This window comes from Eptatretus burgeri, chromosome 12 (genome assembly GCF_056783735.1).
Source record: "Eptatretus burgeri isolate ZD-2024b chromosome 12, Ebu_testis_v1, whole genome shotgun sequence".
Classification (NCBI taxonomy): domain Eukaryota; kingdom Metazoa; phylum Chordata; class Myxini; order Myxiniformes; family Myxinidae; genus Eptatretus; species Eptatretus burgeri.
Genome location: NC_140972.1, coordinates 98,077,941 through 98,102,659, shown reverse-complemented (window position 1 = coordinate 98,102,659; position 24,719 = coordinate 98,077,941).

Here is a 24,719-nt window from a genome sequence, read left to right as displayed (position 1 = left end):
ACATTTATCGACATAACTGATCTTCGGGGAACCTGAATGGTGTTCTGTGAATTTCCACAACCGTAACCATATATACATATATATATATATATATATATATATATATATATATATATATATATATATATATATACATATATATATATATACATATATATATATATATATATATATATATATATATATATATATATATATATATATATATATATATATATATATATATATATATATGTATATATATATATATATATATATATATATATATATATGTGTATATATATATATATATGTGTGTATATATATATATATATATATGTATATATATATATATGTATATTGTTGCAGTTCTGTAAACCGCATGCCTCAAAGGCAATGGCATCCAACATAGTGATCCCCAGACAGCTATTTCATTAATATACGTGCAGTTTCATTAATATACATATCCTGTCAGGTCAGGTTCGATCTGTGACCTGCTACAGGTACCATGTAAACCTGTACTAACCTGTTCCATGGTCGGGTTGTCGGCGACTAAACCGTCTCCCCCACCAGGTTTTCTGGTGAGGAGGGTGTTTGGATATGGACACCCAGCAGGATTAAAAACAAAACCTGTCAAAGGGCGGAGGAGCTCCTTGTGAGCCAACGGCCATCCATATCTAGTGCCCAACTGTGTCTGCGGACGTCCTCCTGCAGTTGGGTCACTTCTTATTAGGAGGTTGGTGGCAGGATTTGCACTCCGGCTACAGTAAAACCCTTCATTCCGCAAAAACGCAAAAAAATCTGAAAACCCACTCCGTGGGAGTACCTCCTGTGCAGCTTCCCTTCGCAGGGCAGCTCACTGGATGACGGGATTGGGGCAAAGTCTTCGGGACCCCCAATCTTTGATAGGAGGGAAACCACGGGGTAACATCCCTGGGTCAGATTGCGGGAGAGTGTGTCGGAGTGGTGCTGAGGTGTCGTCCACCAGACGGCGGTCTCCTTGGGTTAACCTGAGGCGGTCCCTTCGGGTGGGTGCCTGGAATGTCCTATCCCTAAGAGAGGATGATCACCTGTCTCTGTTATCATCTGAGCTCCAGCGTTTGGACATCGGGATTGCAGCTCTCTCTGAGGTTCGGAGACCGGATTGCGGCGAGATAATGGTGGGTGGTTACACCTACTATTGGTCTGGTCGCTCTGATGGTTACCATACCCAAGGAGTTGCTGTAGCTGTGTCCAATAAGCTGACCCCAATGATAATTGAGGTAACACCGGTCAACGAGCGTATTATGAGATTAAGGATTCGTCACTCCTTAGGTGTCATTTCCCTGGTCTCTGTTTATGCTCCGACTGAGGCGAGTGATCTCACCGTGAAGGATGCATTCTACGCCACACTCGAGTCTGTGGTTGATCAGTGCCCCAAACGAGATACACTTCTAGTCTTGGGGGATTTCAATGCATCGACTGGAACTGATAGGGATGGTTATGAGGTGTGTGTTGGTCCCCATGGGTCAGGAACTATGAACCAGAATAGCACTAAGTTCCTTGACTTTGCAAGAAGTCATGGACTTAGGGTGGCTGGTTCATGGTTTCAGCGCCCACAAGCTCATCGCTGGACTTGGTATTCCAACGCTGGCGGTGTGGCAAAGGAGATTGACCATGTCCTCATTGACGGTCGTTGGAGGATGATCCAGAACTGCAGGGTCTACCGGAGTGCTCAGTTCCTCAATACTGACCACAGGCTTGTTGTAGCAACTCTAAAGCTGCACCTTAAATCCTGGAGAATGTTACCATCCCAGCCGAGGCTGGATGTTGCCAAGCTCAGGGATGAGAGAGTAGCTGAGGAGTTTGCGAACAGGCTGAGTGGACACTTGCGGGTCAGGGTGCTATCGGGGCTCCTGAAGAGTTGTGGAGCGCCTTCAAGACCACCGTCCTTGATGTTGCCGGTGGATGCCTTGGAGCTCACCGCAGGGCAAAGAAGAATTTTGTCTCTCAAGGGACACTGGATACCATTGACCAGAGTCGCAGGGCCAGGCTGAATGGCAGAGCTGAGCTGTTCAGGGAGCTGAGGCGTAAAACTGTACGTGCACTGAGGGTAGACAAGGAGGCCTATGTGCGAGGAATCTGTGAGGGGGTAGAGCATCACCTGTGGACAGGTGATTCTCGTCCCGCTTACAGGGGAATTCGCGCATTACGTTCATCCAAGCCCATCCCTCGGAGCACTACAGTTCGAGCAGAGAGTGGTAGGCTCTTGACAGAGGAGTCTGAAGTGAAGGCCCGCTGGGCCGGTTACTTTGAGCGGTTGTACCAGGCTGATCCCCCAGCTGTTGAGTTGGACGTCAAGGGTGTTACAATCCCTGTTGCTGACCCTCGAATCAACTGTGGTCCACCTACGCTTGTGGAAACACGGGCTGCGGTGAACCAGTTGAAATGGGGCAAAGCTCCAGGGATCTGTGGCATCCATGCCGAACTTCTCAAGGCTGATGGAAATGCTGCACTCGTGTCGTTGCATGCAGTTTTGTGCTCTGCCTGGAACACAGGCATCATCCCAACTGACTGGAAGAGGGGCCTTGTTGTCCCTCTCTGGAAAGGGAACGGTGATCGCCAAGACTGCAACAACTACCGAGGGGTGACGCTGCTCTCAGTGCCGGGCAAGGTCTTTGCTCGGATAATTCTCGATAGAGTTCACCACCATCTGCTTGAGCACCAGCGTCCAGAGCAGTCAGGCTTTACACCAAAGAGGTCAACGATTGACCATATCCTTGCACTTCGTGTCCTCACCGAACGCAGACGAGAGTTTCGGCAGGGGCTGCTTGCAGCCTATGTTGATCTCTGTAAAGCGTTCGATTCAGTGAATCGGGATGTCCTCTGGAGGATTCTTGGTCTTCGTGGGGTGCCACCAAAACTGATCGATCTGATGTGTGAACTCTACTCTGGTACTGAGAGTGCTGTGAAGTGTGGTGGTACCATCTCTGACTTATTTCCAGTTGTTACTGGAGTTCGTCAGGGATGTGTACTTGCCCCCACACTTTTCAGCACTTGTATGGACTGGATTCTAGGGAGGATGTCGGAGAGATCAAGTTGCGGTGCGTCATTTGGGAATGTCAAGATCTCGGACCTTGACTTTGCAGATGATGCAGTCATCTTTGCGGAGACTTTAGACATCCTGTTGGGGGCCCTCGAGGTGCTGAATGAGGAGTCGGAACCGTTGGGATTACGGGTTTCTTGGGTCAAAACTAAGATCCAGGCTTTCGGTGACATCTTGGATGCTGCTGTCCTGTCTGTGTCTGTTTGTGGTGAGGATGTTGAGGTCGTGGAGAGATTCACTTACCTTGGCAGTGATATTCATGTCTCTGCTGGCTGCGAGTCAGAGGTCAATAGACGTCTGGGTCGGGCCTGGGGAGTCATGGATTCACTGGATCATGGGGTGTGGCGCTGCCGGTACCTGTGCGGGAGGACGAAAGTCCGAGTCTTCAGGTCCTTGGTACTTCCAGTCTTGCTCTATGGGTGCGAGACTTGGACTCTGACCAAGGATATGAGACGGAGACTTAATTCCTTTGGTACCAGGTCTCTTCGGAGAATCCTTGGCTATTGCTGGTCGGATTTTGTGTCCAACGAGCGGTTGCTGAGAGAGACTCGGATGAGATTTGTTACCTGCATAGTCCGTGAGCGTCAGTTGCGGCTGTATAGACATGTGGCTCGTTTTCCTGACTCTGATCCTGCTCACCAGATTCTCTCAGCGAGGGAGTCTCATGAGTGGAGGAGGCCAGTGGGTCGACCACGTGCCTCATGGTTGCAACAGGTTGACCATCATCTCAAGGAGATGGGGATGGGCCTGGCATCTGCCTGGGGGATGGCCAGACGGAGGCCCCTGGAGTACCGGTGGAAAGTGGACGCAGCGACGTGCTGTTCTGGCACATGCTCACATACCTGACCTGACCTGACATATATACATACATATATATATATATATATATATATATATATATATATATATATATATATATATATATATATATATATATATATACACATATACATATATATATATATATATATATATATATATATATATATACACATATACATATATATATATATATATATATATATATACACATATACATATATATATATATATATATATATATATATACACATATACATATATATATATATATATATATATATATATATACACATATACATATATATATATATATATATATATATATATATATATATATATATACATATACACATATACATATATACATACATATATATATATATATATATATATATATATATATATATATATATATATATATATATATATATATATATATATATATATATACACATACAGTGGGACCCGCTTAATAGAATCACGGTTAATAGAATCACCCGTATTATAGAATCAAAATCGTTGAGACCGATTCCATTGTATCTAAATGTACACAATTTTTCCCGTTTATTAGAATCAAAAACCCGCTTAATAGAATCAGCTGCTGGCCATCCACTTCGACAGTTCAGCGCCTACTGGCCGCACAGTTCCAACTTTTGCCACCAGGCGGCTGACGTCACGCTAAAAATAACGCTATGCCACTACAGTGATTTCGGTAGTCATTGTACAGATAGGCGGATGGTTGACAGCTGCAGTCTAAGCACTAGGCGTGTCGTCATTTCCACGATGGACAGAAAACGAAAGCGGACGGATCGTTCAAACATTGATAAAGCACAAATCCTGAGGGACCATGACGCTTTGCCCAGAATGAGCCAACGAGAAGCTGCAGACAAGTTGGAAATTAACCAGCCGATCCTATGCAAGATTCTGAAAGATCGAGAGGCCATTCTGAAAGGTCAAGTGGATTCGTCTTCTTCTCAGAAACGCAAGCGAAGCGGCAACGCACCCGATGTCGAATCAGCAATGGTCAAGTGGATTCAAACTTCTAGAGAAAAGGAAGCACCGCTTTCTGGACCTCTGATGCGGGAGAAAGTGGCTCAGTTCGCGGAAAAGTTCAACAACAAGAAGTTCAGTGCGACAAACGGCTGGATTGACCGGTTCAAGAAAAGACATGGAATCGTCCACAAGAAACTTCACGGAGAGGCAGCGGCGGCTGACGTAGGTTGGCTGGCAAACAACAATGGCTGGACCACGTGTTTCCGGATCTCGTAGAAGGCTTCACGGCTGATGAGATCTGGAATGCTGACGAAACCGGGTTGTATTTTCGGGCCTTACCAGACGGTACGTTCCTCTTCAAGGGAGATCAGCACTGCGGTGGGAAAAAGCCAAAATAAAGAATCACGGTGCTTTTTTGCTGCTCGATGACTGATGTTAAGCGTCCTCCTTTCGGTATTGGTAAAAGCAAGAATCCACGGTGTTTCAAAGGCCTCAAAACAATTCCAGTTCGCTACAGAGCCAATTCCTCCGCATGGATGACTGGTTTCCTCTTCACTGAATGGCTCGATGAGTGGAATCGCGAGCTTCGGCGTCATGACCAGAAAGCGTTGCTTCTCATCGACAACTGTCCGGCACATCCCCAATCACTTCAACTGTCGAACATTACTGTGGCATTTCTCCCGCCGAACACAACCTCTGTTCTTCAACCGTTAGATCAGGGAATTATCCGTTCATTCAAAGCTCATTACCGCCGTGCCATGCTACGAAAAGTGCTCACTGAGATTGACAACGAGGATGGAGCAATGACAGCGAGTGACTTGGCGAAAAAGATAACGATCCTCGACGCTATGCTGTTTACGGACGCAGCATGGAATGATGTGAAGACTACCGGCATGGTGAACTGCTGGCGCAAAGGAGGAATTTTCATCGGAGCGGCAAGCGAAGGCGAAAGGGTCGAGAGCAATGACGACGACGAGTCAGCCAACCCTCTTCAAATGGATCCCGACCAATGGCAGGACTTCGTCAACATGGACGCCACTCTCCAAACCACAGACGATGATCTCACAGACGAAGCCATCGTTTCGGCAGTCCAATGTGAAATGGGAATTGCTACTGACACAGACTATGACACCGACACTAAAGTGGAGGAAGAGGAAGAGGAGATCTCTGTCCCGACCATCAAGGAAATGATGTCTGCAGCTAAGACGATCAGGCTTGGTTTGCTATCACATGGGTTCAGTGACATGGCCTTCCTGCGCAAACTTGACAAGGAGGTCACCGCCATTGCCACAGACTCGTTAAAGCAGGCAACAATCGACAATTTTTTCATTACAGAGTAGGCTCATCGACAAACCTATGTTGTTTTGCTTTGAAAAGTACATATGTACTGTACGTGTAATTGTTTTATTTTCAGTAGTAAGTTACATTGTTTTGAGCAAGTGTGTCATATAAATCAAACTAAATGCTGAGTATTTGTCTCCGTATGTGTACTCGACATTTGATCCGCTTGATACTCCACAACTCTGGTGAACTCGGATATTAGAATCAAATTTGTCCGGCCCAAAGTGATTCTATTAAGCGGGTCCCACTGTATATATATATATATATATATATATATATATATATATATATATATATCCATATCTATATATATATATATATATATATATATATATATATATATATATATATATATATATATATATATATATATATATATATATATATATATATATATATATATATATATATATATATATATATATATATATATATATATATATATATATATATATATATATATATATATATATATATATATATATATATATATATATATATATATATATATATATATATATATATATATATATATATATACACACATATATATATATATATATACACACATATATATATATATATATATATATACACACATATATATATATATATACACACATATATATATATATATATACACACATATATATATATATACACACATATATATATATATATACACACAAATATATATATACATACACACATATATATATATATATATATATATACACACACACATATATATATATATATATATATATACATACACACATATATATATATATATATATATATATATATATATATATATACACACACATATATATATACACACACACATATATATATATATATATATATATATATATATATATATATATATATATATATATATATATATATATATATATATATATATATATATATATATATACCCACATATATATGTCTGGTGTTGGCTTAGTGGTTAGGGTGGTGGCTTGGGATCCCAGGGTCCTGAGTTCAATCCCCGTTGGCTGCTGAATTAACACCAGGGGGTTGACTCAGCCTGTCATCCATCTGAGGTCGGCGAAGTGAGTACCAGTGTACTGGTCCCGGTGTATGCCCCGGTCAGAATAGGTATACCATATCCATGTGTGTCGTAAGAGGCGACCAGGGTTGGCGTCAGGAAGGGCATCCGGCCATAAAACATTGCCTCAAGAAAAAAAATAAAATAAAAAAAAAACCTAACCCCTGCACAGCAGGGAAAAATGGCTGTAAAAACGGTCATTATTTATATATATATATATATATATATATATATATATATATATATATATATATATATATATATATCTTCTTCTTTCGGCTGCTCCCGTTCGGGATTGTGGTGTCGTGGTAGGGGTGCTTAGAAGGCAGACACGAGCGGAGGAACAGTCGAGCCCGGCTTTGTTGCACCAGCGGGAGCGCGGGCGTACTTTGCCCGCAGCTCTCCTTTATTACGTACTCAATGCACTCACGAGCTGCGGCGACTACGGCACCCACTACAACGCCTCAGGCGGCGCGCACTCCTTATATCCCTGGCAGACACGATGATCACGCCGACCACTCCCCCCACCATCATGCCCTGCCCCGCAGGCCCGCAGGCTACACCACACTCCTCCCTCCTAAAACCATGATTATTAAATGATCACCATCACAATAAGCATTAGCAGCACAAAATACCACGATATAAAAGCAGACAAGGTACAAAAAAGAAAAAGCATAGTATAAAAGCACATCACATCATATAACGTGTCGATGCGAGCGAGTGGAGCTGCAACGGCCAGGTTCCGAAGACCGAGTTGCACAATGAACCTACGAAACCCTGACCGCGTTACCGATATGAAGCAGCACGGCGAGAAACACAGCAGCACTACGCAGCAAAAACGCCCCCAGGCGGCTCATGCTTACATGCCCTTCGGCGAGGTCGTGGCGATCTCCCGAGCCAACCTCCCCCGGCACCATCAAACGCCTCCGGCCGACAAGGCGGCACATCTCCCCCAGCCAGACCTGAAGCAGATAAACATTCCGAGGCTGGAAGCCCGCTGTCTGGAAGCCGTGGCGCCAACACCAGACCCGATTGACCTTGGGTGGGGGCGCTGAACAGCGCCGTTGGCTGGATGCAACAAATGCCCCATAACAACCCACGCACCACAATCAGTTGAGATTCCAACGCATGTCCAAACGGCCTCGAGCGAGAACAGAGAGCTGCGCCCCAGGCGCCAGGCACGTCTGACCTTGCCGAAACCAGAGGTGGGGGTAATGCTGAACAGCGCACCAGCCCTGGTTCCGAGTCGATCTCCGAGATCCACACGGCAATTAGACGGTAGCCATTCCATACAAACCACCCCTTAAACTCAGGCTTGCCATAAATCACTAAGAACATCATTTGTGCCATTGCAAACTCCTTGTTCCGTAGAGCGCGTTTCCCCGATGAAATCCCTGCACATGACACAGTAACCACCCGCGGCCCGGGGCAACGGGAGGCCAACAAAACCTCTTTATTTGCCACCATCGCTCCCAAAGCCTCCACATCACATTAATCATAATGCAAATCCCATCGATTGATCTCAGGCAAACCCACTCTCACACAGGAACCGTCGGCATTTATTTCAATACCATTAAACCGCATCACTTGAGCAATTAAAAACAAACACGCAATGAACAGCAACCCATAAACCACATCACGTGTCCGTCTCTTGGTTGTCGTCTCGATGTTGCGAACCGTGACTTTCTTGAACGCGACGGACTCGCTGCAACTCCCCGTTGAAACTGCCCGAACAACACAGGCGCGCCTTGCATCATGAGCGCAGCCAAAGCGCGAGAGCTCATCGCGAGAGCTGGCACGGCTCCCATTGCTCCCGAACCGCACATCACCATTGCAGGCAGCAATGAACGGCCGCTCCCGTTGCATCGATGCGGCTCCTGCCGCCAGAACCTCGCCCTCGGAACTCGAAGAAAGCATCGAAGGGAGCACCGACGCACCTGGAGGTACGAACTGGAGATCCAGCCCGAGGTGCGTCAACCAGCCCTGACCCAAAAGGGCGGGCCCCACCCCTCACACCACAAACACCGAGAGTAGGGCGCTTCGGCCCCGGTAGAGCACTGAGACGTCGGCCACCGCAAGCGGTGCAATCGCTTCGCCGGTGTACGTGTGCGATGCGAGGGCAGCACGAATAGACTAAACTCGACACCCGATCAGTGCCCCGATCACTTCGACCTCCACTGGCATCGGTCCTGTCACCGTCGGACCAACTGAAACCAGGCTCAACATGGGCAGCATCAGTGCCCCGGTCACCTCAACCTCCCCTGCCATTGATCTTGTCACCTCCGGACCAATTGAAGGCAGGCCTAACATCGGCAGTATCTCCCGTTCCGGGTCACTGGGATCTCTGTGCCCAGGCTGCAAAACTCGATCCGGGGCGTTACCGTGCACGCCATGCGCCGAACACCATACTGGCAGTAGGTCTCGACCCGGGACGGAAGGATCGCTTCGCACACCGCCATCTATGACTGTTATGATGGGCGATGACTCTCGGCACACACACCGTAGACGTCCCCGAGTGCTCAGACCGCCGTCCAAGTGATTGCATTGCAACGCCCGTCCACGACCCGCGCCGCAGACCGTGCGCGCGGCCGTGCGCGCCTGGAACATCGCGCTGACCTCCGGATCATCTGCCGTGCTTCGACCATCGAGACCTCGGACATTCCTCAGAACTTGCGCGACGTCCAACGCCGTGCCCGAGCTGAACTGCGTGTCCTCGTTCTTTAGCCGTGACCTTGCAGAAATCATTCCCCAGATTTGTCGTGCCTCAATTAAACGAACTCCGAGCACGACCGTTGTCCACTCGACGTGACCGAAGTCGACTCCGCCGAAGGCGGGCACGCGTCCGTGCGCCGTGCCCCGACTTCCTGTCATGCCTGAGCTGGCCGCGCTGGCGAGCCTCCTGGCTCCGGAGCCTGTGCGCGCGGCGAGCGAACCTGCGATACGCTCTTCGCGATGCGTGCTCCTCCGGAACCTCGAACCGCGCGGGGTGCGCTGAGTTACTCGCTGCCGCTCCGAACCCAAACACCCTGCACATGCCGATCCGAACATCCTCGTCGCCAACTGTGGTGTCGTGGTAGGGGTGCTTAGAAGGCAGACACGAGCGGAGGAACAGTCGAGCCCGGCTTTGTTGCACCAGCGGGAGCGCGGGCGTACTTTGCCCGCAGCTCTCCTTTATTACGTACTCAATGCACTCACGAGCCGCGGCGACTACGGCACCCACTACAACGCCTCAGGCGGCGCGCACTCCTTATATCCCTGGCAGACACGATGATCACGCCGACCCCTCCCCCCACCATCATGCCCTGCCCCGCAGGCCCGCAGGCTACACCACAGGGGTCGCCACAGCGGATCATCCGTATGCTCCGCATAGTGATTTGGCACGTTTTACGCCGGATGCCCTTCCTGACGCAACCCTGGTCGCCTCTTACAACACAGGGATATGGTACACCTATTTTCACCGGGGTGTACACCGGCCCAGTACACTGGTACTCATTTCGCCGACCTCGGAAGGATGACAGGCTGAGTCAACCCCTGGTGTATTAATTCAGTGGCCCAACGGGGCTTGAACTCAGGACCTTTTGGATCCCAAGCCGCTGCCCTAACCACTGCGCCAACACCAGGCTATAAATATATATATATATATATATATATATATATATATATATATACATATATAAATATATATATATATACATATAAATATATATATATATATATATATATATATATATATATATATATATATATATACATACATATAAATATATATATAAATATATACATATATATATACATATAAATATATATATATATATATATACATACATATATATATATATATATATATATATATATATATATATATATATCTCCACAGTGGGGAGAACAAGTATTTGATACACTGCCGATTTTGCAGGTTTTCCCCACTTACAAAGCACGTAGAGGTCTGTAATTTTTTTTATCATAGGTACACTTCAACTATGAAAGACGGAATCTAAATCAAAAATCCTGAAAATCACATTGTATGATTTAAAAATAATTAATTTGCATTTTATTGCATGAAATAAGTATTTGATACTTCAGAAAAACAGAACTTAATATTTGGTACAGAAACCTTTGTTTGCAATTACAGAGATCAGACGTTTCTTGTAGTTCTTAACCAGGTTTGCACAGACTGCAGCAGGGATTTTGGCCCACTCCTCCATACAGATCTTCTCCAGATCCTTCAGGTTTCGGGGCTGTCGCTGGGCAACACAGACTTTCAGCTCCCTCCAAAGATTTTCTATTGGGTTCAGGTCTGGAGACTGGCGAGGCCACTCCAGGACCTTGAGATGCTTCTTACGGAGCCACTCCTTAGTTGCCCTGGCTGTGTGTTTCGGGTCGTTGTCATGCTGTAAGACCCAGCCACGCCCCATCTTCAATGCTCTTGTTGAGGGAAGGAGGTTGTTGGCCAATATCTCGCGATACATGGCCCCATCCATCCTCCCCTCAATACGGTGCAGTCGTCCTGTCCCCTTTGCAGAAAAGCATCCCCAAAGAATGATGTTTCCACCTCCATGCTTCACGGTTGGGATGGTGTTCTCGAGGTTGTACTCATCCTTCTTCTTCCTCCAAACACGGCGAGTGGTGTTTAAACCAAAAAGCTCTATTTTGGTCTCAACAGACCACATGACCTTCTCCTATTCCTCTCTGGATCATCCAGATGGTCATTGGCAAACTTCAGATGGGCCTGGACATGCGCTGGCTTGAGCAGAGGGACCTTGCGTGCGCTGCAGGATTTTAATCCATGACGGCGTAGTGTGTTACTTATGGTTTTCTTTGATACTGTGGTCCCAGCTCTCTTCATGTCATTGACCAGGTCCTGCCATGTAGTTCTGGGCTGATCCCTCACCTTTCTCATGATCATTGAGGCTCCACGAGGTGAGATCTTGCATGGAGCCCCAGACTGAGGGAGATTGACTGTTATCTTGAACTTCTTCCATTTTCTAATAATTGCGCCAACAGTTGGTGCCTTCTCACCAAGCTGCTTGTCTATTGTCCTGTAGCCCATCCCAGCCTTGTGAAAGTCTACAATTTTGTCCCTGATGTCCTTAGACAGCTCTCTGGTCTTGCCCATTGTGGAGAGGTTGGAGTCTGATTGAGTGTGGACAGCTGTCTTTTATGCAGATAACGAGTTCAAACAGGTGCAGTTAATACAGGTAATGAGTGGAGAATGGGAGGGCTTCTTAAAGACAAAACTAACAGGTCTGTGAGAGCCGGAATTCTTACTGGTTGGTAGGTGATCAAATACTTATTTCATGCAATAAAATGCAAATTAATTATTTAAAAATCATAGAATGTGATTTTCAGGATTTTTGTTTTAGATTCTGTATTTCACAGTTGAAGTGTACCTAAGATAAAAATTACAGACCTCTACGTGCTTTGTAAGTGGGAAAACCTGCAAAATCGGCAGTGTATCAAATACTTGTTCCCCCCACTGTATATGTAGGAATGTATGAACATGTGCAGATAAGTGTGTGCAAATATATATCTACGTATATCTTCTTCTTCTTCTTCTTTCAGCTGCTCCCTTTCGGGGTCGCCACAGCGGATCATCCGTATGATCCGCATCGTGATTTGGCACATGTTTTACGCCGGATGCCCTTCCTGACGCAACCCTGGTCGCCTCTTACGACACAGGGATATGGTACACCTATTTTAACCGGGGTATACACCGGCCCAGTACACTGGTACTCATTTCGCCAACCTCGGAAGGATGACAGGCTGAGTCAACCCCCTGGTGTATTAATTCAGTGGCCCAACGGGGCTTGAACTCAGGACCTTTTGGATCCCAAGCCGCTGCCTTAACCACTGCGCCAACACCAGGCTATCTATATCTACATATATATGCATGTAGAAAAAAAAAATATATGTGTGTGTGTGTGTGTGTGTGTGTGTGTATGTATGTATATATATATATATATATATATGTATGTATATATATATATATATGTATGTATATATATATATGTATGTATATATATATATGTATGTATATATATATATATGTATGTATATATATGTATATATATGTATGTATATATATGTATATATATGTATGTATATATATATATATATATGTATATATATATATATATATATATATATATATATATATATATATATATATATATATATATATATATATATATATATATATATATATATATATATATATATATATATATATATATATCGCCATGAGGAGTGATGTAAGGGACACATCGGCCATTTTGGAGTTAATGCCATATAGCACTATTTTAACCCTTACCCTATCATCCGAGCCTATCATCATCATATAATTTAAAAATGTCGCTTACATCACACCTCCTCGCGGGGCCTCATATATTTATATGCCTGGTGTTGACTTCATGGTTGGGGTGGGGTGGGCTTGGGATCCGAAGATTCTGAGTTCAAATCCCATTCAGTTGAATCAACACCAGGTGGGATTGACTCTGCCTGTCATCCTTCCGATGTCGGCAAAATGAGTGCCAGCTTGCTAGTATCATGTGTCGTAGTGGCAACCTGTCCAGGATTGTGCCCAATCGCCAAGGAGACCACTTCGGCAGCACCAATGCTTTGCGCAGAGTGTTGTCCCAATGGATGGAGATATATACATATATATATATATATATATATATATATATATATATATATATATATATATATATATATATATATATATGCATGATGGCCGATGTGAACATCAAAAATAATTGGCTCGTTGAATTTAATGACCTGAAATATAAATCCTCTTCAAATTTCAAGTCAATTGGATGAAAATTGAGGATTTTAGAAATCGCACCTTCGTTGTTCACCTTTGGCCTATTTGACCTTTTGACCTCAAAAACAATAGGCTTCTTGCTTATGCCAAATTTATCATAATAGGGTATATATAGGAATGTATAAACATGTGTAGATATGTATGATGTGTAGATATTAATGTAGAACTTCACCCATATTATGGTGAAGTTTCGTGAAGATCGGTTTGCATTTGTGACCTGAAGGCGATTGATTGACAGACAGACAGAATAAAAAAATCAACTGACCAATATACTTGAAAAATCTTCGATATTGCAAGTAATAATGTTCATGGTGTGTCATCGGTACCATGCAGCAGCTCTGTCAATGCATATTTGCTCGGAATCAGTATTATGTCCCTCAAGTGGACGTTACTCTCTCTCACTCTTGCAGGTGTATTTATTGAAAGACCCCAAGAGTAAATTTTACTAAGTTTAGAATCAGAACTTGCCATTCAAGTCACTGATCTTTCAAACCTCGTCATCGTGATTGAAACGCATCCTCAATGATGTGTGCACGCATACATGGACATTGGACACTCATCAGGATGAAGTGTGATCGCTTTGTTTGCCAATTCCATGTGCACTTCAAATGTCTTCAATGTGTTGCGAGTAATTTCCATTTTGGGGAATACAATTTAGACAGTAGTAAGAAGAAGAAGAAGAGGGAGTGTAGGCATCGGACCATCAGTAATGTGGAATTACAATATTGAAAATCTTACTCGGGCGCAAAACTGAAGCAGCGACATTTTCCTGGGTCGTAACAGATGACACAGCTATCAAAAGAGCCCAAGAAGCGACGGTCATGGTGCGCTGCCGAGCTCTCATTACCCGAACGATCTCCATCATCCCACAGTTGATTAAACTTCCAGTCGTTGACCCGAAATGACCCGCAATTGTGTGGGAGGTGACAGGATAGAGCACTATGTGCCAACACTTGTCTCGTCACCGCATGCAAATAACAAGTGCATTCAAGCAGGCATTGTGGGACAATGGCGTGCACATTCATGTAAGAATGTGTACAGGCTCCACATGCATACTCCAATGGACACAACATATGAGTAACATGATGCTTACTCTGGTGGATACAATGTACATGTTGCTTACTCCAGTGGATACAATGTACATGTTGCTTACTCCAGTGGATACAATGTACATATTGCTTTCTCCGGTGGACACAATGTACATGTTGCTTACTCCGGTGGACACAATGTTCATGTTGCTTACTCCGGTCAACACAATGTGCATGTTGCTTACTCCGGTGAACACAGTGTACATGTTGCTTACTCCGGTGGACGCAATGTACTTGTTGCTTACTCTGGTGGACACAATGTACATGTTACTTACTCCAGTGGACACAATGTACATGTTGCTTACTACAGGGGATACAAAGTAAACTTTAGATGAATGTTCATTCAATCCATGGATCGAATGAACAATAAACATTCATGTGAAGTTGAACATCCAGTTGATCAGTCATTATTATTATTTTTAGCAAAATCTTTTGAACCTCTGAAGAGCTTAATTTATTGCTCTTCGATGACAACATCGCCTTCAGTACCTTAATGGATACTTTCGGGAAAAAAAATTATACGTACACAGTACTATCAGAAGATTGTGGTTAAAAATTCCAAGAGAGAAAAAAATAAACAAAAGGACCCCTTTTATTGTTGCACTGTTTAAGGAAAGAGCTCAACACTGGGAGGTTCAAGAAGGAAAGTCTTGCGCATTATTGTTTGTGTGTGTGTGTGTGTGTGGTGTGGGCATGTTTTTTGGAGTTCTACTGGAGCGTTCTGATGTGGAATATGATGTACTAAAATGATCGTCATGATCTCCTGAGTTGATTAGGCTAATTAACTACAAATAATCTGGAAGAATTCCCATGTTTTAAACGCACGCCATGTTAAGGTGTATAGAGCAGATTAATAGGTCTTTCCATGACATATCATTCTAATTACAAAATTAACAAGTGGTGCCAGGCACAACAAATCCCGCCCATTTAAGGCATAAAGTTATTTTGGGGATCAAATTCAAATTTGATACATCCTTAACCAGAATGTTGATCATAAGGAATAGAATGAGGAATATTTTAGTCTTAGTTTGAAGTCAATTAAACCATTTTGACGAAGTTATGACCGTAAAATGATTTTGACCTTTCAAGGCCATGTAAGGTCAAAGGTCATGGTGTCAAATGAAAGTCAATAAAGGACTTGATATATGTCTTCCATAGTAAACACGCATATTCCTAACCTTTTTTGATTTATAATGGAAAATATGTAATTTTGACTGATGACATCATAATGCTTGAATGTGATAACTGTTGTTTAAATCACGGGTACTTGAAACTTGTTCACAAAAGGATTGTTAGGACTTTAAGTGACAAATAGAATAAGGTTCACTATAGGCTTAGTTTGAAGTAAATCGGATCATTTTTGACGAAGTTATCAGCAAAAAACGATTTTGACCTTTCGTGACCTGACCTTGACCTTTGACCTAATTTGACCCAAACGTTAATGGGGTCGTCCGAGGTTCATTACCCACCTGTGGATACAATTTGACAGTGTTTGAGCCAGCTGTTTTCCCGTAAAGTTGTACTTTCGTAACCATGTTTTAGTTTTAATGGAAAATATGTAATTTTGACCGATGACCATGACCCCCAAAACTTTGGACCCTACCGATCTTCACAAATATGCATTTTTCACAACAGGAATGGGTAGGATTATAAGTGACAAATAGAATAAGGTTCACTATAAGCTTAGTTTAAAGTAAATCAGATCATTTTTGATGAAGTTATGAGCGAAAAACGATTTTGATCTTTTCGTGACCTTGACCTTTGATCCAATTGGACCCAAAAGTTAATGGGGTCGTCCAAGGTTCATTGCCCACCTGTGGATTAAATTTGATAGTGTTTGCTAAAGCCATTTTGCCGTAAAGTTGCTAACAGACAGACAGACAAACAAACAGACAAATGAAAAATCGTGCTGAGCACGACACTTGGCGAATTAGTTGACCTTTCCGTGTGGTGGTCCAAGCTGTAACGTCATGGAATGTGTGGTGTTTATTTGTTCGCACATTAATAAAATGACGCGACATCACAAATAACAATTATCAGGCGCGTGTTGTCATGGTAACGGCAGCAGATTGAAAATTTTCACAACTCATTTAAAGCCACCATGTGACATTCAACAACTTATCATCGGTGCTTGTTGCCTTCATTCTGATCGTAGAAAATATTTGAAAATACCTAGGAACATTGCTTTTCAACCAGCTTTACGATCTCGTTATCAGGTTTGAAATATGTTGTAAAACAAAAATATGTATTTTATATGTGTGTTTTTCATGTTTTGGGTGACCCTGACCTTGACCTTGGGTCAATTTCGATCAAACTTTGTACACATGTTAATATTACATGCATAAATAGACAGTATAAGTTTCAATATAATAAGTGCAAAACTGTTTGAGAAATAGCCATGTGTCATTCACAAAATTACCCATTGGTTTATAAAGGCGATAATATAAAGTGATGCAGAATCCAGATCCTGATCTTGAACATCACCAAAAGTCACATATCTTTTTGCACTGTGGATTTCTATCAGCTGTTAAAATTTCATCCAAATCGGTTAAGCATTGTGACCTGTAGAACGAATTGAATTTTTTTTAAATCACGCCAATAGCTAAAAACTTTGACGTCATAAGCTTGCGAAAACTGTGCATAATTTGTACTAACATGCATTTTAAAACATTTAGATATTCCATTGAAGTTTGTTTTGGCGTCAACAGGAAGTCGCTACGACTTCCGGTCACTGAGTTATGTCCAAAAATGTGTTTTCACGTTGTGTGACATCACGTCGCGACGTTTAGTCCGATTAAGACGGGGTTTGGACGCGGACCGTCTCAGGTGGATTGCCTATCAGGTGTAAAATTTTAAGAACGACTGGTCCAGCCGTTTGGGCTGTAGACGATCGGATAAACAAACAAACCAACAAACGGAACAGACCAACATACTCGACATAAATCGAAGATTTCACCAAGTAACAAACTGGAAGATTACAATATCCCGCTCCTTCCCTCCGGGAGGGGGGGGGGGGATAATGATAACATTGAAACAAAGGAGATATTAATACTAATAATATTAACAAAACCTTCCCGGGCAATTACTCCCCAGTTACACGATCAGACATCAACTCATTCTGTCCAGTGGTTTAGGAGTGCATAGAAGTCTAACAAACAAACAAACAAACAAGCAGTCATAGACTGGTACTTACGAAATCGTCAACTTGACCTCTGACCTTGTCTAATAAAAGCTGTCTCTCGAGAAGGTAGCGAAGCAAACTAGAAGTTTCTCCGACGAATCTATACCAAACCATCAAAAATCGAATGTTTTGGATGTTTGACCTCACCGTGACCTTGACCTTTGACCGATTTTGACCAAAACCTAACCAGTGCTAGCCACCACCCTCCTGAATCACGTGGTGTAATTTGACATTGGTAGCTTCTTCCGTTCTCGAGTTATCATTTTTTGGATGTTTGACCTCACTGTGACCTTGACCTTTGACCGATTTTGACCAAAATATAATCAGCACTAGTCATCACCCTCCTGAATCACGTGGTGTAATTTGACATTGGTAGCTTCTTCCGTTCTCGAGTTATCTGTACCAAACCATCAAAAATCGGATATTTGACCTCACTGTGACCTTGACCTTTGACCGATTTCGACCAAAATCTAATCAGCACTTGCCATCGCCCTCCTGAATCACGTGGTGAAATTTGACATTGGTAGTTTCTTCCGTTCTCGAGTTATCCTGCCTACAAACAAACAAACAAACATACAAACAAACAAACAAACAGAAACAGAAGTCATCAATATACTTACGAAATCTTTGGATTTCGTAAGTAACAAACAAAGAAACAAGCAGTCATAGACTGGTACTTACGAAATCGACAACTTGACCTCTCACCTTGTCTAATAAAAGCTGTCTCTAGAAAGGTAGCGACACAAACCAGAAGTTTCTACGATGATTCTGTACCAAAGCATCAAAAATCATAACGTCGACCGAAGCAAAAATCTCCATTTCTCGACACAATTATTTAATATTATTTTATCAAAGTCACAAAACCGTAATATTCGGCCATCCACCAACAATCTTTACATAATCCGACGGCTTAGCGAGTCAGGCATGCGACGATAACCTTTATTGCGATAAAAAATGACTTTTAAACACCATCTTTATCGAAAACACCGTCAGCGCGCACACGGAAAACCTTTACGTGATCAACGATACCTCTGCTCGAGCGCGCTGCACCACGTGACGACCCGTGATGCAGCGAGTGAAATATTTTTTCTACAATCTTAAAACGTCTCCAAAACATCCGATTTTTACCAGAATTTCGACAACCGAGTTTTAAGCGTCCTAAGCGATTGCAAAAACTAATCAGCGCTAGCCATCACCCTCCTGAATCACGTGGTGTAATTTGACATTGGTAGCTTCTTCCGTTCTCGAGTTATCGTGCCTACAAACACACACACAAACACACACACAAACACACACACAAACACACACAAACAAACACACACACAAACAAACAAACACACAAACAGAGGACGGAAGTCATCAATATACTTACGAAATCTTTAGATCTTTAGAAATCTTTAGATTTCGTAAGTAACAAACACAGACACTTCTCAAATTATATAAATTGGAACACAGACTTCCTACAGGAATGGCAGGAAAGGTCATGTCATTATATTCTCTGGGGCATATCCATATATAATCTATATATAATGAAGCAAGTGTTTGTGATTATGTATGTATATACGTATGTATGTGTATCTGCTCTTCACCCATTGGTTGGACAGCTGATCTGACGCCACCCACAATTGTAACCTTAAATACTTAACCTAAAGTGCTCAGAGGACACAAATGAACCCGAGGACCCAAGCGACCCTGAGGACCTAAATGATTCCAAGGATCCAAAAGAACCCGAAGACCAAAAGACTCCAAAGACCCAGAAGACCCCAAGTAACCAAAACACCCAAAAGACCCTGAGTACCGAAAAAAAACCCCGAGGACCCTGAAGACCTAAAATACCCAAAGGACCCAGAAGACCCAAAAGACCCCAAGAACCCAAAAGACACAACGGGACTATCACGAACCCATGGAAATTCTGCATAATGTAAAATGTGTCTTGAGGTCCCTACCCCCCCCTCCCCACCACCACACCCACAACTCCATGTCCTTAACTCCCCCTCCCATCACACCCAAACTCTGTGCTCACCTCCCTCATTCTTCAAATCCTGAAACCCCTTGGTCTCAACTCTGTCCTCTCTCTGCCCTCCCTCCCCCAAGCCAACTCTGTGCTCCACACCCCCTTTCTTCTTCAAGTTCTCAACTGCCCAAAACCTCAAGTATTCAACTCTCTTTTCAACTTCAAGTCCATCCCCCCCCTCTTCCCAACACCTCAATCTCCCTCTTCCAACTCCATACACCCTCAACCCCAACTCTGTCCTTCCCTCCCCATTTCTTCCTGTTCTTAACAACGTTACACAAATATACACAGGGAACTTCGGTGCATGAGAAGGCCATTCAGCCTATCATGCCTGCGTTGTTCCTTTTTCTGTTTGTTAAGAACAATGTAAAAAGTAAGTAAAGATGGAACGTTAAATTCATAATTACTTTTCTCTTTCTTCGCTTCTCCTCACTATAATTAATGGACCTGTGTTTGTGTGTTTGTTTGTTTGTCGAGCTACTCCACCTACAGTTCTGGGCTTATTCCATCCAGACTTGCTGCAAAGGATCAGCCAAACCCCAATTAATGGATATGGTTTGTCGTGTGTGATCCGTTGGTATCCGGGTTGATGACGTGATTATGTGGATTTGGGGGTTGGGGGCGGAGTTGCGATGCGCATGCGCAAAAAGAGCTGGCCTGATGGAGAATAAACTTGTTTACTTCACGTACTGGTGGTGATTCCCATGTCTACAGACATAACAGGATAGTTTTTATCTTTTCTGGTGGTCTTGGGGGGGGGGGGGCATGAAGGAGAGAGGGGATACAAATTCTCCATGTAAATGTGTATCGTGTAGTGCCGTCTCCAGGTGGGGAAGGGTATTACAAGACTCCACCATTTACAGTACAGTATTCCTGTCCCCACGTTTTCCCATGCAGTGACGTGTTTTAAATTATGACCAGTTGATATGTTTTTGCTTCATGCACATAACTTCATGGGTTATTTATTTTTTACCTTCATAGAGCTGTCAGTTGCCAATACACTGCCCAAATAAAGGTATGCATCAAATTAACATGTTGCATGTTTGGAACAAGATTGCCCATCGGGCGGGTACTCTGCTCATAGATTACAATAGATCTAGGCTCAGGGCTCAAGAACGTCGGGATTCCCCTCTTTCAGTTTCATGTTAAACAGTAGTAGCGACTGTTTAAACAGGAAATCATGTTTGTAGTTTATTTTATTTTTTTTATTCTGGTTGGGGTGCCCCACAAAATATCATGGTTTGTTATTTATACACATTAACACAGTGTTTGTCCAAGGGGATAAAAACCCCTTGGGGAGAGGGGATATTATTAGTGTTAATATTGTTTTGCAATAACATTAATATTATGGTATTATCATTGGTGGTGTTATTACTTTTGTTATTAGAAACAACTTGTTATTAGAAACAACGCGCCCTTGGAAAAACGCCACAACTAGCTATCTTAACATGGATATATACACCTTAACATGGATTTTGCCCAAGGTGGAAAACCCTGTGAGGGAAGGGGGCAAATTAAGTCGCTACAACTTACATTGTGTAGCCCTTAATCCTTCTGTCAAGCTTGGGTGAGATTGGATAAGTAACAACTGAATGTATTGCGGTGAAAAGAAAACAGACAGACACCAAATTGCGTATTTTAGGATGATGATGATGATGATGATGATGATGATGATGATACAAGCAAAAGTACCCATTCCCAATGACGGCAAAAGTTTCAGTGAATTTATCAATTTAAATAATTTCATGGACTTTAAAGATTAATTATGGTACACTCTTGGTTTCACCCTGGGTCAAAGCTTTGAGCTGCTTATGCTGCCGACCACAAAATGGTGGTGCAACATTGGATGTAGGAGGTTGAATTCTTCTAAAAAGAGGGCAAGATATAGCTATTTAAAATTGTATGTTACTCCATGAAGATCTATATTAAATCTACTTTAATTCATGTCTAGAAGTTCATGTTGATTTTAAAGATTACTCCTGAGATGGAGACAATAAAGTGAATGACTATATTTTATCAAGAAAAGGGAAATGAAAATGCAAAATAACCAATCAGCAGCTTTTCAAACATAGCGTGGGAAGCGACCGCCATAAACGGGAGATAGATGAATGCACAGACAAACACCATGGTTCACAATAAACATATTAGGTATGGTTTTATTTTATTCAGATGCTATTCCAAGTGTGCACATTGGTTGGAGAAGTGAAGATCGATGGTTGAGTAGCCGTTTACAAAACAGTTTGTGGTGTGAGAGTCACACAAGCGATGTGATGAGGCTCGACATCAACAACATCAACGGCGACAGCATCAACAACAACAACAACAACATTTCCCACCTTTGGCACCATTTTCTTTTCCGATCTGCCATATAATGCAACGTTTCTGCTTCGGAGTGCTGCAAACCCCCGTTTATCTCTGTTTTATGATTTCTCTTGATCATTCACTCATTCTATGGGTACGAACACTTGGTAGGTTATAATACTGTGCTGAAAATACCTCTCTGTAACGCTTTCATCATTTGGCATGTTGTGGTTGTACCTGTACACTTTATTGCTCGATATTTCCATACTACTTGTATGAACTAATATTCTTTATGTATGATTCTGTTCATTCTAGAATAAAACAGCATTCTTTGGGAAAGTCGTCGTCACGTTCATGTTCATTCGCCCGTTGGCTGGTATGGGTCACCAAGCACCTGCCCATTGTTTTATTCAAAGTGATTATTTTGCTTTGTTGAACTAGTCATTTCCTCGAACCCCTGGTGGCCGACAATGGATGAGCACTTGGAGTTGGCGATTCGTTTAAGTCAACGACAAAGACAAACGTCTGTGATGTTGAAAACTGGAGAAGTGCACACAGAGAAATTACATGCTCTGAAGATGGCATGTGTGGGAGAACTGTGCCGCAACTTGCATACGCGGGTCGATTGAAACTCTTCTGAATAATGTAGAGAATGCTGCAATGGAAAGAGAATGCTTTTCAGGATGATAAGTCGTGGAGCAAATTCGTACTCACAGAATACCTTTATGACATTAGTTAAGGATGAAAGTGAAGACCATGTGAATGCTTTTCATCAATACAACCAGCTAACTCAGGAAAGGGCAGTTTTCAACGAAACAGTCGATCATTATCTTAAAAATACAGCTACCGGTTTTAACCAGCAAGTTATGAAGGACTTAGGATCACAAGATAGTCCAGCAAGGGTGCCACACACCATGAGTTGGTGCTCCCTCGAAAATCAGCTCATCCAGCTCGACAGTCCGGTTTCGACAGGCGGAAGCCATGAAAGCTTGACTTGCTCTTCAAATGGCTGAACAGGATAAACAAAGAAGAATCGAGGCAGAAATTAAGATCTTTGTGCTTGAAAGAAAGGAAGGGGCTTGAGAAATTGAAAGAGAAGAGATTGAGAGGATCAAGAAGTAAAAGTCTCTCAAAATGCAAGCCGAAAGTGAACTGGCACATACCAGGAGCAACGCCACTCTCATGGATCTGGAGGCCCAACTCGCTCAACAAATGGAAGAGGTGGAAAGCAGTCATGGCTTCACCTTGCAAGACACTGATGCCATAATCCATGATCATGAGTCATGGTAGCTCATGAACCACTTTGGATACCCACACCAACATACATTCACATTCACCTGTGCCTGATACAGACCTGAAAGGAGTAGCATCAACACCACACTTTATGTGTCCAATAAGTTCAATAACAAATGAGATTCTGTTCTCAGTGACCCCCTTGCCCCCCCCCTGCAGTATGGGAGGGATATCGTTCCAAAAACAGAATCTTCTTGCCTCAGTTTCTACACATCAGATGCTCCTCCAGTGGGCCCTCCTGCCTTTGCACCAGAGATTGAGATTGGGACCATACTCTGTGCAGAGCGTTGGTGCTGCTTAAACAGTCTCCTTGTCTATTGGCCACAATTCTGGACGGGTTGCCACTCTGACACAGTGTGCCAGCATGCTGGCACTCATTTTGCCGACCTTGTAAGGATGACAGGCCGAGTTAACCCCACCTGGTATTAATTCAACAGCTGAGCAAGATTTGAACTCAGGACCTGGGATCCAAAGCCCACCACCCTAACCATTAAGCCAACTCCAGGCAAAACAATGTCTTGCATCAGAACCAGTGCCAAAAACAATGGCTGCTCCACCCCTTCCCACAGACGCAGCAACCCATACCATCCCAAGGGGCACCACCTGTAGCAACTACCCTGGTGCCCTCACTAATGCCGACACCATCTACTCCATCCTCACATGAGGAAGTCCTGGCCATAGTTGCAACAGCCATGAGAGACATTTCGTTGACACAACAAAAACT